Source organism: Tachypleus tridentatus, chromosome 1, assembly GCF_004210375.1.
Source record: "Tachypleus tridentatus isolate NWPU-2018 chromosome 1, ASM421037v1, whole genome shotgun sequence".
NCBI classification, from domain to species: domain Eukaryota; kingdom Metazoa; phylum Arthropoda; class Merostomata; order Xiphosura; family Limulidae; genus Tachypleus; species Tachypleus tridentatus.
In genome coordinates, this window is record NC_134825.1 from 136573899 (window position 1) to 136580440 (window position 6542).

Genomic DNA, 6542 nt, shown 5'->3' on the forward strand with positions numbered 1-6542 from the left:
AGTCATCACCACCCACTGCCAACTCTTGGGCTACTCTTTACCAACGAATAGTGAGATAACGCCCCACGGCTGAAAAGGGCGAGCATGTTTGGTGCGACTGGGATTCGAATCCGCATCCTCATATTACGAGTCGAGCGCTTTAACCACCTGGCCATGCCAGAGCGGAGTTATGAAATCTATGTATTTTAATAGAAAAATAATTTCATGACACATCCGACGCCATTTCTAGCTGATGAAGCCATTCATATCAAATATGTATTTAAAACCAGTGTTCTATATTCTAAAGTTTTATTAGGTCTTGGAGCCAAAACTGATCCAGTATGAACGTATTTACAATTATATAATAGAAACCTATGGGAAAATACGTTTTACTAAACAGAATTTCGTTATAGGGACAATTTTTCAAGAAGATATCTTTCTCTACGTGTATACATTGTTGAGGCGTCTAATATGGATATTAATTTTTTTTAAAACAAATGCTTCAACCTCCTTAGGTCATCAGGTGCATTACAACGGTCAAGAGTACTCCAGTGACTGACAAGAAACTAAGAAGTAACTGAGTAATGATAACCACAGGTCACCTTAATACTTTGTTAAACGTAAGAATGCTTACGCAACATGTCGTACTTAATTGAGAATATAACTATGAATAATTACTTGAGGATTTGACATTATGGTACTGTAGTGAAAAAATTGCGTAACAGATGCAGTGTTAAATACTGAAATTAAATAACCTGTACATTTTGATGCTGTACTCACTGGAAACAGGATAACTAAAACTGAATTTTCTTAGAAAAGTTTGATTATTCCACCATTAAGTCTGGTCACAGAGTCCATAGAATGCTACCTATAGTTAAACAAAAGAACTAAACTACCATAAACAGACTTAACTTTAAAATGTTGTCATCGTTATTACTGTTACATCATCCGTTTTAAACATAATTCACTTGTTTATATTAAATATTGATCTCCTCTTTTTAATAACAGAAGGTGAAAATTTAATTGTCCATCTGCTAGTCCTTAAGACAATTTAATGTTCGTTAGGCTCACTAAACTAGGTCAGCGCTTTTTCTAAAATAGTCTGAACAAGGTTAGTGAGTCACATTGACAAAATAGCTAGAACTGATTGTAAAATGGAAAACTTTATAAAAAAGAGAAAAGAAGGAAGAGGGAAATGAGGAGTAAAGTGGAAAAATCAGTGATGGCACTTTTTCGTTTATTTATTGTTGAACATCAAACTACGCAATGGGTATTTTGCTGTGCCCACCTTGGTGGGTACTGAATCTGTTTTTACTTTTACAAATCTTCACTTATTGCTGAACAAATGAGGGTATAGAAAACAAAATAGTAAAAATAAATTTAAATCTTTCGCAAGAATCTACAAGTTATTTTCTAGTTATTTTAAAATGTATTTATTTACCATGTTATTGCATACAGATTTAATTCTATATTTATCAGTTGGTAAGTCGATTGTGCAATTATGCTGTTAGTAACTACATATTACAATGTATTGAACCACAATTTGCCTGAATAAAAGCCTATTTATACCGCTCAAGGTTTCTTTCATTGTTCGTAATGGAGTCTAGTGGTTTATGCAATAGTCTCCTGATGATAGTTAATTTGTTGCAGCGTTCTTCGCAAGGTACTCTTGAAAATAGGTGTGGATTTCCTAAACTGAAGTCTGTACGTTAACGCATTGTTTGGTTACCTTTGGACTTTACTATTCTGTCTGACGGTAATTTTCTCTTTTCCCATCGTTGTATGTCCGAGGACTTTTCTGTCTAGCAATCTTTTCCTTTTTTATTAAAAGTATGCAACCACATTTACAATTTACATGAGGCATTTTGTTACACTTTATCTATTGTTGATAAACTTTTACGACTTATAAGCAACTTATCCGTTGTACTTTCTCGATCACTGTGTTACATGCTCGCTGTGTGCCAAATACCATGTCTCTTTTGTAACATTGCAATATCTTTGCTTTTCCACCTATCCACTAGACTTACTGCAAAATTACTAGTTCCAGTCATTTATAATACTGCAGGTATCAGCTGATACACCACTTCAACAACCTAATTTGCACCTGTAACTCAGTTTCAAGTTTGAAATAGTATAGTTTCTAATAGTAACCAGACATGCAAGGACTTTCATACTCTCCCAACTAACTAATCACTACAGTTTACTCTCTTTTTCAGTCTTTATTCTTAAGCAGACCTGTGCCTATGCTCATTTAAAAACTAAAGCTTCTTAGATTTGTAAGTAAACTATAATTTACGATCTTTCATAAAAACTTTTAAGCTGCAATAGATCTACAGTACATTTTCATCGTCTTCTGTTTTATTATCAAAGGGGGCTGGCATGGCCTAGCGCGTTAAGGCGTGCGCTTCGTAATCTGAGGGTCGCGAGTTCGCGCCAAACATGCTCGCCCTCACAGCCGTGGGGGCGTTATAATGTTACGGTCAATCCCACTATTCGTTGGTAAAAGAGTAGCCCAAGAGTTGGCGGTGGGTGGTGATGACTAGCTGCCTTCCCTTTAGTCTTACACTGCTAAGTTATGGACGGCTAGCACAGATAGCCCTCGAGTAGCTTTGTGCGAAATTCCAAAACAAACAAACAAACATTATTATAAAATAATAAATTATACTTTAACATAATAGGTGGAGATTGATTAAGAGTTTAACAGTACTGTTTCAAGTGACATTTTTAATGTTGTAATTTGTTTATTAGTCAGATGGCAGAGAATGCTTAGAAATATTTAAGATGGTATAGTTTTATCTCGCACATTCGATGCAAGGTTATAAATACGATAGTCGTAAAGTGTAAAGTGAATCAGGATTTTGTGAATTATATGAACCTTCGTTTCCTTTTGTGCTTACTGAATTACTTTGTACAAATAAACCGATTTTACTTTAGTCCGAGTATAGTTACAGAGCAGTGGTTCTTAACCTGGGTTCAAACGAACCCCACGGGTTCGGTGAGTCAGTCTCAGGGGTTTGGTGGAGGTCAAGACAAACACACTGCGTGCCTCCGTTTTGTTCACTCCACTCGTATGATTCGTGACGTCATGCTCCACTTGGCCATCATTGGCTGCGGCTCATCATGCCACATCACTTGGCCATAATATTTGTGCTGCAAGGAACTTTGTGCACTTAGCAGTCGACTTGTGACTGTAGTAATAGTGCGTCATTTGTGATTTTTTTCCTAATCTTTCAATCCCTCCACACTGTGTCGAGCAAAAACAGAAAGTGGTCGGACGAATACGTACAATATGGATTCACGTGTATAACGGAACATGATGGGAGTGAGCGTCCTCAATGCATGATTTGCAACGCCAAGTTAAGCAATTCTAGTCTAGCACTGGCAAAACTGAGAGAACACTCCCTAAAGCTACATGGGGATGGGAAATATAAGAACACAATGCTAAAGAGGGCCAGGTTCGATGAAAAGGCTGCTTTGCCTGTTCTCGGTTTTGTACCCATTGGCAAACCGATCCTTACAGCATCGTACGAAGTTGCGTACTTGATCGCAAAGCAGGGCAAACCACACACCATTAGTGAAGCACTCATAAAACCAGCTGCATTGAAGATGGCAAATATCATGCTGGGAAAAGCTCCTGAAAATAAGTTTTCCCAAATTCCTCTTTCAAATGACACCATCAGCAGCAGAATAGATTACATGAGCGATGACATCTTGGTTCAAGTAGTTGCAGATCTGGTTTCAAGCCCAGCAAAATTCAGCCTTCAAGTCGACGAGACCACTGACGTTTCCAATCTAAGCAAACTTGTTGTGTTCATGCACTATGTGAAGAACGACGAGATAAAAGAAGATTTTTTATTTCGTAAGCCTCTTACAACAACAACTAAGGAAGCCAACGTGAAGAAATTTGTGAATGACTTCTTTAGACACAACGATCTTTTGTGGGATATGGTTTCTGCAGTTTGTTCGGACAGAGCTCCAGTCATGCTGGGATGAAACTCTGGTTTTGGTGCGCTGGTGAAAGCCGATGCACTACACATCATTGTAGCGCACTGTGTTCTGCACAGACGTGTTGGCAACAAAAAACACATTGCCTTCAAAACTGGCAGAAGTATTAAAAATTGTAGTGGAATGTGCGAACTTTGTGCAAAATAGTGCCCTGAAACACCACATCTTCAAAGAGCTATGTAATGAAATGGGCTCTGAATTCGAGGTACATCTGTACCATTCTAACGTTCAGTGGTTATCCCGAGGAAAGGTGCTGAATCGTGTTTTTGCCATGGATGTGGAATTAGCCCTGTTTTTGTGAGCACCAACATTGTCATGTAGATTGCTTCAAAAAATCTGAGTTCATTCTCATTTTGGCGTACATGGCCGATACCTTTAATGCTTTCAATCAACAGATGCAGGGTGGTGGAGTCAACACCATCAAAGCAGAAATAAACCTGAAGGCTTTTCTAAAAAAGCTACCATTATGGAAATGATGAACAAAGAATGATAACTTCACAAACTTTCCCAAGCTGGATGACTGTGTAAGTCAGATCGAAGATGTGTCTGAAATCAGAGACATTTCTGTACCCAGGGAACAGAAGCAAGCAATTGCCATGCACTTAGATGAGCTTACAAAGTCTCTCGACGAATACTTTTCCACCAGAGTCATATCCAGCATGGGTGAGACAGCCGTTCACGTTTAGTGTTGCGACAGCAGATGCCAATGATGAATACCTCGACGAATTCATTGAACTTCAGCAGAGCCAGGTTTAACAACTTTTCAGAACAATAATGCTCTCAACGTTTTGGTGTCACCAAATTGTAGCATACCCTCTTATTGCTAAGAAAGTCCTTGAAATACTTGTTCCATTTGTTACAATGTATCTTTGCGAGCAATACTTTTTGAGAATGGTAAACATAAAAACGAAGAAAAGGAACAGACGTTGTTGCAAAAATATGAGTGACACTTGCTAACGTGAAGACACATTTCTGAACTTGTCTCTGAAAGGCAACAGCAACAGTCACATTGATTTGCAGTAAATATTCATTGAGTTATGTTTTTGTGTGAAATTCATGTTTTGTTGGTTTTGTTCTTTGAACACAGTGATATTGTGTGCAATTGATGCATGGTTCATTTTGTGCACTAATAAAATATCTACTTACGATTTTAATTTGAAAAAATCATTTTATTTTTTCAATTACTAAGTGTTCGGTGAATGCAAGTACGCAACTTTCAGGTCAGTACCTCCAACAAGGTTAAGAACCACTGTTATAGAGGTATTGACGCTATACGAGGTCTGATAAAGTTCTAAGACTTCTTCTGTTACAGTTGCCAGTGCAGAAGCAGCAAGCCATTTCTCCAGACCTTATATCCATGATGTGAAAAACGTGTTTAAAGACAGACGTGTCTCTTACCCCTGTCGTAATAGAAATGGACAGAAAAGAAGAGCAATGTGTTTGCATCAAGTTTTTTGTGAAAAATAGTAAAGGAGAAACATAAATCCTCGAAATGTTAAGAACTACCTTTGGTGATGACTGCTTAAGTAAGGCTGTCATTTATCAGTGGATAAAATGCTCCAAGATGGCCAGGAATCGGTCAAAGATGACCCACGTTCTGCGTGATTGTCGACATTGCCCACTTATGAAAAGGCCGCTAAGGTGAAAGAAAAAATTCGAAGTGATCGACGATTAACTATCTGCAAAACTGCAAGTGCACTGGACCTTTTCTTTTGATCGTGTCAGGCGATTTCAACTGAAAAACTCTGCATGCGTCAAGTGTCTGCAACATTTGTTTCAAAGCTGTTGACGGATGACCAAAAGTTTTACCGCCGACAAGTGTGTAGGATCTGGAAAGAAGACTAGAAATTGATCCTGATTTCATCAACGTTATTATTATTGGTGATGAGTCATAGGTATACGGTTATGACCCTGAAACGAAACTTTAGTCATCCATCACCTCCACATTTGAAAAAGGCACGACAGTCTCAATCAAATGTGAAGACAATGTTCATCGTATTTTTTCGATTTTCGAGGAATTGTGCATCATAAATTCGTACTTCATGACCAGACAGTTAACCAGGTCTTTCACAAAGAGGTCTTAATTTGCTTGAAAGTTAGAAGAAACCACCACAAGCTGTTGTAGAATGGTCACTGGTTTCTTCACCATCACAACGTGCTTTCACACACTGCTGTATCTGTGTAATAATGTTTTGCAGAAAAAAACATTCCTGTGATACCACACACCCCATATTCTCCCGATCTTGTTCCGTGATTTTTTTCATGATCCTAAAAATCAAAATTTACTTGAAAGGAAAGATTTGATGACATTCCAACTATCATTAATAACGTGAAAGCAGCACTTAGTCGCGTAACAAATGAAAACTTCAAGCATTGCTTCCGATAATGGCAGGAACGTTGGAACAAGTGTTATCAGCTGGGGGAGATTACTTTGAAAGAGATACTGATCTATGTATAATATTCTTAAGAATAAAAGTGAAATCTCAGAAGCTTGTAATAGCATAAGAGAGGGAAAAACTAATTGTGAGTATATGAATGACACCTAGGAGTGTACGATC